General features: G+C 38.4%; 1 protein-coding gene across 2 annotated transcripts in view; it reads right to left on the bottom strand.

Annotated features, from left to right (window-relative positions):
* LOC106882861 (uncharacterized) overlaps window positions 1-12500 on the bottom strand; it is a 96225-nt gene that overhangs the window by 10270 nt on the left and 73455 nt on the right. The gene's annotated exons all lie outside the window — the stretch shown is intronic.

Here is a 12500-nt window from a genome sequence, read left to right as displayed (position 1 = left end):
ATTTTTATGACATTATTTCTTGCTGACGACCAGGAACTTCTTGAATTCTGAGCTGGCAAACGAAAGGGAGTCACCAAAGGGTCACTCAACCATCTACAAATGGGTGGTGCATCTACCTCAAATTGTACCGCCTTCAAAGACGTATACTCTGGTATGTGTGGATAATATAGTTATCGTAATCGAAATATAAAATAAACTGTTTCGAATCAAAATTTTATTACAAAGAAAGGGGAAACAGAAACAAGAAGTGAGGGAATTAAGCAGCAGCAGAAGGGGGAGGGGAGGAGGCAATGGACTGCACGTTCCAGGACAATCGGCGCACCATGTGGTCATGATAGCGATGGTGTTGCCGCGGAAAACGGCCAACGACACCTACTGTAGCCGCCACGCCATCTCGCGGAGCTCATTTCTTAGACGGGCCGCCGTTATCCTGATTTTGTGGTGGAGATCGGTAGAGCGGGGTCTGAGAACCCCCGAAGACTAGATGGCGACCGACATAAACTTATAGCCGCCGGTCAGACCCCTGCATTTATCTATTTTTTCTCTCTTATGCTTGAATCGATGGGATGATCATGGATGGCATCTCATATATAGATTCGATTAGAACTGACCCGGAACTGAACTTCAATCGTCAACAAATTCAACTACAAAAACCTCTGATTCAAAATACAGCAATCACATTAACACACTAGTATCACCGTCTCACCACAACAGCCAACAGACTGAAACCACCACTTCGAAAAAAGTGAGTGTTGTGTTTTTTGTGTTGTTGTTGCCGTTGTTGGCACTCCGTCGCTTACGACGTCGAGGGTTCCAGTTGATCCGATCAACGGAACAGCCTGCTCGTGAAATTAACGTGCAAGTAGCTGAGCACTCCACACACACGTGTACCCTTAACGTAGTTCTCGGGGATATTCAGCGTGACACATTGTGACAAGGCTGGTCCTTTGAAATACAGGCACAACAGAAACAGGAAGTAAGAGTGAAAGAAAGTTGTGGTGAAAGAGTACACCATCCCCTGCCAGAGCCTCGTGGAGCTTTAGGTGTTTTCGTTCAATAAACACTCACAACGTCCGGTCTGGGAATCGAAACCGCGATCCTATGACCACGTTTTTTGTGTAGAAAATGAATATAGTAAGCGTGCATTCTAGAAAGGTACAACTAGCAGACGCATTAGTAACCACAGTAACAGCAGATCCTTATGACGTCATGTATTTGTTACATCACACTCGGCCATTCCACAATCTCTCTTTTTCTAAACAATAAGGATTTCCTTCCTTCACTCACAAACACATTTAAAAAAATTATTTAGAGTAAATTCAGCCGATCTAGTTAACTTGCAGCAGATATCTGCTATTAAATTTGTCCCTTCTCAGGGGATCAAGAATACAGAAGAGCTGAAGAGGCTTTCAACTCTGGGACAAAACCAAGTACCACTATGGCCCTTTGGAGCTATATCTGTCTACTAATCCACCAACTTTACTACTACTACTACTACTACTACTACTACTACTACTACTAATAATAATAATAATGCTTTCTACTGGAAGCACAAGGCCTCAAATTTTGTGGGAAGGGGACTAATTGATTACATCGACCCAATGTTTCACTGGTACTTAATTTACCGATCCCGAAAGGATTAATGGCAAAGTTGCCATCGCCGGAATTTGAACTCAGAACGTAGCGACAGGCGAAACACCGTTAAGCATTTCGTCCAGCGTGCTAACGATTCTGCCAGCTCGCCGCCTTAATGATAATAATAATAATAATAATAATAATAATGATAATAATAATAATAATAATAATGATGATGATGATGATGATGATGATGATGATGATGATGATGATGATGATGATTGTGGTGATGATGATGGTGATAATGTCAGAAATGTGGTTTTGGAGCTGGAATCACTTGGTATATTGATCGGGTTGAAAGAGTGCTCAAGTCGGAGAAATGCAAGATTTTTAGGGATTTTCCTATTCAGTTAACTAGTGGCTAGAAAATAATAAACCAAGCATATCAATAATTGATAAGGAAAAGCGAAGTTGCTTACTAATTGATCGATCATGTCTAGGATTGTAAAGAAAGAAAGTAGAAAATTAAAAAAAATACAATCCCTTAAAATGTTAAATTGCGGGAATTTTAATAACTGGTGCATTAGGAACTGTGAGTTATGATATAGACAAATGGTTGAAAGAGATTGGATTGGAAAGGAATGCTCCGCGGAGCTTCTACTGAAAATGTGCCTCTTAGGAATAGGGAAGATTACCAAGAGGGTTCTAAGCACTTGAATGACTCTTGAAAGACACTTGTGGATGCCTAAGGTTACAGGTAGTAATCCGCTATCGACATAAATTCTACCAGGAATAAGACTGAATCTGGATCAAACCAATAATAATAATAATAATAATAATAATAATAATAATAATAATAATAATAATAATTACAATAATAATAATAATAATAATAATAATAATAATACTAATAATAATAATAATAATTACAATAATAATAATAATAATAATAGCCAAAGAAATAGACAGAGAAAAATCCCAGCAATGGTTGAGAAGCTTAGGACTCAATCATCTGTATATGCAAATAATAATAATAATGATAACAACAACAACAACAACAACAACAACAACAACAACAACAACAATAATAATAATAATAATAATAATAATAATAATAATAATAATAATAATAACTCAAAGCAGAGACTGAAGGATTTTTAATTGCTGCACAAGACCAAAGCCTCCCCACCAGAAATTACCAAAAACATATAATGAAAAGAAACATAACAAGTACTGAATAATAATAATAATAATACTTTCTACTATTGGCACAAGGCCTGGAATTTGTGGGGAAGAGATAGTAGATTACATCGATCCCAGTGCTATTTCCAACGCAGGCTATCACTATCGTCTCGCAGGATTTTTCAAACTAAGGAATATGGCCGAGAAATCCTAAGAAGTGTTCTTGTAGTTTGAAGTCTGATACTGCGGCGAATTGGCAGAGTCTTTAAACACTGGATGAAGTTTTTCACGATCTTCATTTCCAACTCATTGCTATTTGAGTTCAAGTGACGCTGAAGTCAACCGTCCCCAATAAAATCGATTGTAGTTAGACCTTGAAAGGGAGATGTACCCCATCGGGTCTAAAATGTGCCTTAAAATACGCTGAGTGTCATATTCACGCCTCTTTTACTCCATCATCAAGCTGAAAGCTAAGTAAATGTTTTATAGACGTTTTTCTTTTTAATTTCGGAAAATCTTTAGTGTCATTTACCGATATCCCTTCCAGTGTAAATTTTTTTTTGGAATGCACGATTGCCGGCAAAGTTGACTTTGTCTTTTTTATTTGAGGTCGATATCAATTCTACCAAAGTGACCTTGTGTCTATTTTAGAAACCTTTAATATTTCACCATGTCTTTCTTTCATTAAGATAACTGCGGGGTATAGTTACAGCTGTAACTATCTAAGTTTGAGAGTATAGAATAACCAAACATATAGGAGCAGATACAATACTGAGAGAGCGATTATCTTCCGTTTGGCATAATAATCCTATTTTAGAGTGTTAACTTTTTTATATTCATCTTTGACTATTGTATTATTTAGGTTTTTAACTAGGCATATATTTGTAAGTCTGTCGTAGAATTAATTTTCTTATCTCTGTTTATTTATACAATTAGATGTCACAAATTTTAAAATTATGCTTTTCACCTGTAAAAAGGCATTGATATATATCATGAAATTTATGTCGCGTGTATGCGACTGTTGTCCTGTTTATTATATATACAGATTGAGGTCATTCATATTCACGTAGTGGCTGTTTATCATTAATAAGTCAAACTAAACGGTCACCTATGGGAACCGCTTCGCATCGCGAGTTCGTCTCGTCAAAGATGCCATCGTTCAACGCTTTTTTAGGTTTTGGCGCTCAAACTACTGCTGCAAAATCTGGAGGCGTTGAGGAACTTCCTACTTGAACTGGGATACAGGAAAGACCTATCTGCTTATGTGGACAACGTTTTCATGATTGTATTAATCAAAACGGAAACTGAAGTGATCGGTACCATACTGAAAGAGTAGCTGTTGGTAATGAGGAGAGCACTTGTTCTTTTCTACTCTAGGCACAAGGCCCGAAATTTTGGAGGAGGGGGCCAGTCGATTACATCGACCCCAGTACGCAACTAGTACTTAATTTATCGACCCCGAAAGGATGAAAGGCAAAGTCGACCTCGGTGGAATTTGAATTCAGAACGTAAAGACGGACGAAATACCGCTAAGCATTTCGCCCGACGTGCTAACGTTTCTTATTTCTTTACTGCCCACAAGGAGCTACACACAGAGGGGACAAACAAGGAGAGACAAACGGATTAAGTCGATTATATCGACCCCAGTGCGTAACTGGTACTTAATTTATCGACCCCGAAAGGATGAAAGGCAAAGTCGACCTCGGTGGAATTTGAACTCAGAACGTAGCGGCAGACGAAATACCGCTAAGCATTTCGCCCGGCGTGCTAACGATTGTGCCAGCTCGCCGCCTTGCGGAGAACACTTATTAACGGAGACAAATTAGTGGACTTTCAGTTCGACGCTTGATAGACAAATCTATGCAGGAAGGCGATTTCTGCCACAAGGGCGTGGACTCGGAGTTTGGTTCGATCCTGACCACCAGATGGATAACGATTAGAAAGAGGGCATGAGTAGAGGTGGCCAGTTTCACTAAAAAATTCAACAGAGAAGCAGGTGTTTCTGAAATGATAGACAAAGGTGACTAACTCATGCATTGCCTCAGTGTTGTATCACCTCCTGATCTCGTGCCTTATTCCAGTAAACATCACCTCTCCTTCTAGGAAGATAGAAGATAGGTATTACTTTTTTTTAAGACGGACTGCATTTTGCGTTGAGAGTAGCTTTCTATCTTCTCCTCTCTAAATTCTGTATCACCACCATTGTCCATTTCAAAAAGGGGGCTGAGTATCTCAATACTGTATTGCCAATGTACTTATGGCTTTAAGGATGTGCCCCGCCCCATCTAATTTTGCTTCGAGTACCTTCTTAATTCCCCTGTTGTACTCTTTAGTGATTTTTTCTTTCATTTCTCCTCCCATTAGCTTATTGTCTTACAGCACTGCTAGCTATTTGAATCCCACATTATTCCACAGCGATCTAATTGTTGTTATTATTATTATTATTATTATTATTATTATTATTATTATTGTTATTATTATTATTATTATTATTATTATTGTTATTATTATTGTTGTTGTTGTTGTTGTTGTTGTTGTTGTTGTTGTTGTTGTTGTTGTTATTATTATCATTATTTGCATATACACACAACAAATTAGATTGTTGGAAAAGAAAAAAACCTTAACATCTGACTACAACAAGTAACCTTAGATGCCAAGAACCCGCTTAAGTATCCTAGCTGTCCCTAATAACACTGTTTTCTGGAGCTATGCTAAACTAAGTTCTATGCCTATTTCTTCTATCCATCTGTTCAAATCTTTAGGGATAGTTCCCAATGCACCTATAACTACTGGGATACAATTTACCCACACTTTCCATAGTCTTTGCAATTCAAAGCTAGGTCCTGATACTTTGCTATTTTTTCTATATCTCCCATATTGATTTTTTTTCATCATTTGGGACTGTAAAGTCAATTATCTAGCATTTTCAATTCTTTTTATCTATTATTATTATTATCATTATTATTATTATCATTTTCATTAGCATCTTTCAATTCAGTTTCCATTTCTTGCCGAGTGTCTTCCTGACACCTAGGGCAGAGAGTCGTACTGTATACATTGGAAGGCCATTAAAATAAACACACCATATTGTTCATTTACAAAGTCATGTGATAGAAAAAAGGAGACAAAGAGAAAAAATAAAAATAAAAAAGTAAACGAATAAAATAAAGCGGGAAAAAGAAAGAAAAATTCACAGCGACAATGTTCTTCTCAATACGTGTGACGTACCAGTTAAGACAATCTTTTGCACTTCCTGAATGAATCGTAAGCCAGGGATCATTCTTAAATAATTTTCAATTCCCTTTTTTGATCATTCCAAGTGCTCCTACAATCACTGGTATTGTAACCGTCTTGAGATCCTACATCTTTTCGATTAGCAAATCTTTATATTTTCTGAGCTCTCAAGTGAACTGAATAGAACAGGGTATGGCTATAAAATTGACAACAAGAAAATAAGCTATCTATTTTATATGGATGATTTAAAGCTATATGGCAAAGATGATGAAGAGCTTCAGGGACTATTACATACTGTGAAAGGATTCAGTGATGATATCGGGATGGAGTTTGGCCTTGAAAAGTGTGCCAAAGCCACTTTTAAGAAAGGGAAACTAGTAAAGTCATGTTCAATAGAATTAGATGTCGAAACAGTAATAAAAGAACTTGAGCAGGAGCAAACCTATAAATACCTAGGAATAAATGAAGGCTCTGGTATCCAGCATGCAAGCATGAAAGAGAAGGTTAGGAAGGAATGTTATAGAAGAGTTCGAGCAGTTCTGAAGTCTGAGCTGAATGCTTATAATAAGGTGTTAGCCATAAATTCCTTAGCAGTCCAAGTTGTTCTTTATAGCTTCAATGTGCTTAACTGGAATACCAGTGAAATAGTCAGAATTGATAGAAAAATCCGCAAGCTACTGACTTGTAATAAGATGCACCATCCAAAGGCAGACGTGGATCGTCTTTACCTCCCCAGAGCTCAGGGAGGTCGAGGCTTGATCCAGCTTGAACTTACGTACAAAACCACCACAATCGGACTGGCCAAATATCTTGAAACAACCAACGATTGGATGCTGAAACTTGTTGAAAAACATGAAAGACCGAAAAGACTTCACTCTATTCTGAAAGAGAGCAAAAAATTCGCTACCGAACTCTTAGATACCCACCAGCTTGATCAGGTTGAAGGAAATGCGCCAACTGCTGCTGCAAAGAAAATAAAATTAATTGCAAAGACAAAAGCACATGAAAAATTAGCTAGCAGATGGGAACGGAAACCCCTGCATGGCAAGTATGTGGCTCGTAGCAAACAAGCTGATGTCGACCAGAAACGCACGCATTAGTGGTTACGAAGTTCAGGGCTAAAAGTAGAGAGTGAAGGTTTCATATTGGCTGCTCAAGACCAAAGCTTATTAACCCAGAACTACCAAGCCAATGTGATAAAAAATGGAGCTGACCCAAAATGCCGATTTTGTAACGATGCGATTGAAACTATAGACCACCTAATCTCAGGGTGTAGAGTGTTAGCACCTGTAGAATATAAAGCAAGACATGACAGAGTTGGCCAGTATTTACACTGGACAATATGTCAGCATTATAAAATCAAAAGCGCTGACAAATGGTATAAACACCATCCTGAAGCTGTGACTGTGGGAGAAAATGTATCGATTCTCTGGGACTTCCCCGTACATACCGACAAGACTATAAAAGCTAATAAACCGGATATTATCATAAAAGATCAGACAAAGAAGACGTGTTTATTAATTGACATGAGTATTCCCTGTGATCATAATATAGCGGCGAAAGAATTTGACAAGATCAGTAAATATAAAGACTTGCTAATAGAAATTGAAAAAATGTGGCACCTCAAGGCGACTACCATACCAGTGATTGTAGGATCTCTAGGAATGATAAAAAAAGGTACTGAAATCTATTTGAAAATGATACCAGGCTTACCATCTCTACAGGAGGTGCAAAAAATCGTGCTAACTGGAACGACTCATGTACTGAGAAGAGCATTATCGCTGTGAAAATAACATCCACTCATGATTTTTTTTTTCTTAAATACATGTGTAAATTGGGAATGCATACAACGTTTCTCTGCCCTAGGTGTACGGAAAACACTCGGCGAGAAATGGGAAAAAATTTGAAGAAAGAAGAAGAAAAAAAACATAATAATAATAATAACAACATCGAAAAATATCTTAGGAATGAGAACCCAGGTTCGAAATTTCCCCAAGACACCTGATGAAGGCTGGAGGCTATATCAGCCGAAACGTTGTGTTAACAACAGACAAGATGAGGACAAATACCCATCAAATGTAAATAATGTAAATAATGTGAGTTTCAATTCCAATCTCTTTCAGTCTTTTAGGCAGTATTTTAGGTGCTATGTCAAGAGCACCAATTACTCCAAGAATAGTTGTTGCATTGGTCTTCCAGTCTCCTCAGCTCTTTGTCGATCCTAGCACTTCTCATTGTTTTCAATTTATTCGGTATCGACTCTATTACCATAGAGAATTGCAAAACTTATGATCTTGCACTGCTTGTTTACTTCCGCTCTCTAATCATGTCTGGTCTTCTTTCCTCAATAGTATGCCCAGTCTGTATGGTGAAGTCTTCTAATTGTAATTCTTATTTTCTATCACAGCCTCTGATCCGTGTTCATATCACTCGTCTGTTGTTTCGAAGCCACACTCTTTTATACTTCTGCTTTCTCTCTCACTTATTAAAAAAATTTCTTCTATATCGACTTCATTATCATAGGCGATTGCAAAGTTTATGTCCTTACGCTGTTCGTTTATTTTATTCTCTATAATCATATCTGGTCTCCTTGCTTCAATAGAACAGTCAGACTTTATGGGGAAATCTTATAAGAATCTGACATTCTCATTCTCTTACCCAGAGAAAGTAAATGACCAAATGCTTGCAACTGCCCCGCCCAGATGAACATTCAACAATATATCACAAAAGTACGGCTAAACAATAAAATGAAATAAAAAATAAAACTCAGTATATATACGCGCAGGAGTGACCCTGTGGTAAGTAGCTTGCTTACCATCTACATGGTTCTGGGGTCAGTCCCAGTCGTGGAACCTTGGGCAAGTGTCTTCTATTATAGCCACGGGCCGACCAAAGCTTCGTGGATAGATTTGGTAGACGGAAACTGAAAGAAGCCCGTCGTATATATATATATATATATATATATATATATATATATATATATGTGTGTGTGTGTGTGTGTGTGCGTGTGTGTGTGTGTGCGTGTGTGTGTGTGTGTGTGTGTGTGTGTGTGTGTGCGTTTGTGTTTGTCCCCCACCATCGCTTGACAACCAATGCTGGTGTGTTTACGTCCCCGTAGCCTAGCAGTTCGGCAAAAGAGACCGATAGAATAAGTACTAGGCTTACAAAGAATAAGTTTTTCGGCTAAAGGCGGTGCTGAAGCATGACCGCAGTCAAATGACTAAAACAAGTAAAAGAATAAAAGAATAAAAGAATAAAAGAATGCGACAGAAAGACTGAAAAAAAAGAAGCATTTAAAAATGGTTTTGGTTTATGTTTGACATAAAATGTTTTGTTGTGTACTTGATATAAAAGTTATAAAAATACTGTAAAGTTTAAACAAAAAAATAGATATAGGATTGTAAGTATAAGTAGATTCGACTGCGGTACGTGACATTAATTTACTTTAAAGTTTATATCGAAATTGAAAATATTCTTCATGGTATGTGTGTAATGCTAATCAGTATTATTTGCATTTCTTGGAGAGATGCCGATAAGATGCTTCACACAGTCTTTTTGGGGGGGGGGGATCATACCCACGGCGGCCGCTATGATGGCTGACTTTGTTTTCGTTTTAGAGCGTCACATCTTTTCAATCTCTCTCTCTCTACCCACTCTCCCTCTCTCTACGTATTTAATTTATTTAAAAAATTCTTTTATCAAAATAGTTTTATACTCAACTAATTTGTAGCTCTTATCTCTGTTGTTTCCTTGATGTTATATGGTTTTTTCATTCGAATTATCCGACCTATGTTATCTGGAAGATCCCAAAGTACCGTTACCTTATCTCCTTCGATGACAGACTATGAACACTGCTTCTAATGGTTTGCGACTTCGTATTTCGTAATGGTTGTATATCGACCAATGTAAGTATTGGTCTACTCCATCATGGCGATTCTTATACTCAATAAACGTCAATACCGGACTGTCCGACAGTAGACAGTCAAATTTTCCCTCAAATTTGACATGGGACCTGTATTTTGAAGCAACACGATTCTTTTATACAAGGGTTTCATAATTTCCGACCAAGAAGCGCTGTCTTGTGTTGCTAATATAAGTTATTTTGCATCTTCTTCTAGTCCTGAATTCCTCAGCCACCGATGAGCTGTTTTCTGCTCTCCGTCAAAATCGTTGCTTCGAACTACAAATTTCCCATTCGTTTGCTTTTGTTTTCATCGATATTGGTTTCGACCTTGCCTTTTTATCCTTTGCTTCATGTTTTAGAAAGTTTGACAGCTGGTTCTTTCAATTGATAACTTCCAGCAAAATTACATTGATTTCTGTAGCGAATTTTCTACATTTCTTGAAAACTGAATGGTGTTTGTGCTTTGTTAGTTTTGTGGTGTTGAACCAATTACAACAGTCTTTCATCTTCTGCGGTTTTAAGGAGTCTAAATTATCTTACTGTGGTACTTTTGAATAACCAGTCAAGTCATACCATCCCCTTACCACCCTACGTCACTGTATATACAGACGACCGATGTATGCTTTGTGCTGGTGAATTTTTAATGGATATTAGCATGTGAACCTTCTTCTCATTTGCGGTTTGATGTTGCTGTTGGCGATGGTGATAGGGGTGGTGTCGGCGGTGGAGGTGATGTTGATGTTGGCGATTGTAACGATGCTGATGCTGGTGGTGGCAGTGGCGGCATTACTAGTGTGAATGATAAATATGGTAGCAGCAGTAGTAGTAGTAGTAGTAGTAGTAGTTGTTGTTGTTGTTGTTGTTGTTGTGGTGGTGGTGGTGGTGGTGGTGATATCGGTGAAACATCTGAGTCTTATTCGCAACTCAAGTCTTTGCAGCTCAAGTCTTCCGTACGCAAGTTAAGTAAGTCATGATATCCAGACTCTTACTCAACCCATCACCATAACCTACATGCAAATAAACAAACACACACTCATAAACACACACACACACAGACACACACACACACACACACACACACACACACACACACACTCACACACTCTCTCGCTCGCTCTCAAACACACACTCTCTCTCTCTCTCTCTCGTGCACACATACGCATGCATGTATGGCGCCTACTTCAAACCCCTATCCTTCCTTCACTCCTATTAAAAAAAATATGTAACACAGTGCTGTGCCTGCGAGGTTATCTGAGATACATGTCACCTGGTTGTAACATAATAGAAATATATGCGATAAGTTATGATTGTTTTTGCAGTTTGGATGTCTTCTTGCCTGCGGATGAAGGTTATTTAGTCATAAAAATTGTGGGACAAATTGAAAATATTTCTAGCCACGTATTTAGTTATCAGTTTCAAATTATAATTCCTGAGCGATAGTGATGTCGGTTATGAATTTCTAACGACCCATCCGCTGGTTTAATACACACCCGGGATCGAAAGTGACTAGAGAATATCCATAATTTCCCAATGTAGTCATAAGACACCGTACGTCTATCTGTGCCAACTCACTGCGTTCCTCTCCCCTCAAATTTGTACTCTTCTTTCGCAGTCTCTCGAATTTACTCACCTACTCAGCCTATTCAATCCTCTCTTCTTTACTTCTATACAGTGGAGGCGCAATGGCCCAGTGGTTAGGGCAGCGAACTCGCGGTCATAGGATCGCGGTTTCGATTCCCAGACCGGGCGTTGTGAGTGTTTATTGGGTGAAAACACCTAAAGCTCCACGAGGCTCCAGCAGGGGATAGTGGCGAACCCTGCTGTACTCTTTCACCACAAATTTCTCTCACTTCTTTCTTCCTGTTTCTGTTGTACCTGTATTTCAAAGGGCCAGCCTTGTCACACTGTGTCACGCTGAATATCCCTGAGAACTACGTTAAGGGTACACGTGTCTGTGGAGTGCTCAGTCACTTGCACGTTAATTTCACGAGCAGGATGTTCCGTTGACCGGATCAACTGGAACCCTCGACGTCGTAAGCGACGGAGTGCCAACAACAACAACAACTTCTATACATTTCTCTGTAACTCGAACGTACGCCTGTCACACCTTCACCATCTCTCTCTCTCTCTTTTCTTGTCTACCTCTCTGTTTTTCTAACTGAAATAGCCATATATCTTCTCTACTACCAGACACCTATTTCTCTCCCTCTATTCATTATTTACCACAAAGCCGCCCCAGTATCATTCACCCCTCAACTGAAGGGCCTTGTCTTGCAAGTTACTTGGGAACCTAACTTAAGGCTGGTGCCACGTAAAACGTACCCACTACACGCTGTAAAGCAGTTGGGGAGAATATCTTCGGAGGGAAAAATATATATACCAATAGATGCTTTGTATATGTGTTTATTGAGTATCCATAAACACACATATAAAACTTCTGTTGGTATATTTTCCCCCCTCCGAAGATTATGCTCAGGTCATATGAATTTAATATTTAATTAATTCACTGAGTATTAATTGAAACAGCTGTAAGGGATGATGATTGATTCGTTGTTAATAATAAACAATTATTAACTTCACAATTTCCATTTCCTTTTTTTCTTTT

Source organism: Octopus bimaculoides, chromosome 4 (genome assembly GCF_046866305.1).
Source record: "Octopus bimaculoides isolate indiv1 chromosome 4, ASM4686630v1, whole genome shotgun sequence".
NCBI classification, from domain to species: domain Eukaryota; kingdom Metazoa; phylum Mollusca; class Cephalopoda; order Octopoda; family Octopodidae; genus Octopus; species Octopus bimaculoides.
Note: the sequence above shows the minus strand (reverse complement) of the source record. Positions and strands in the feature narration are given on the sequence as shown.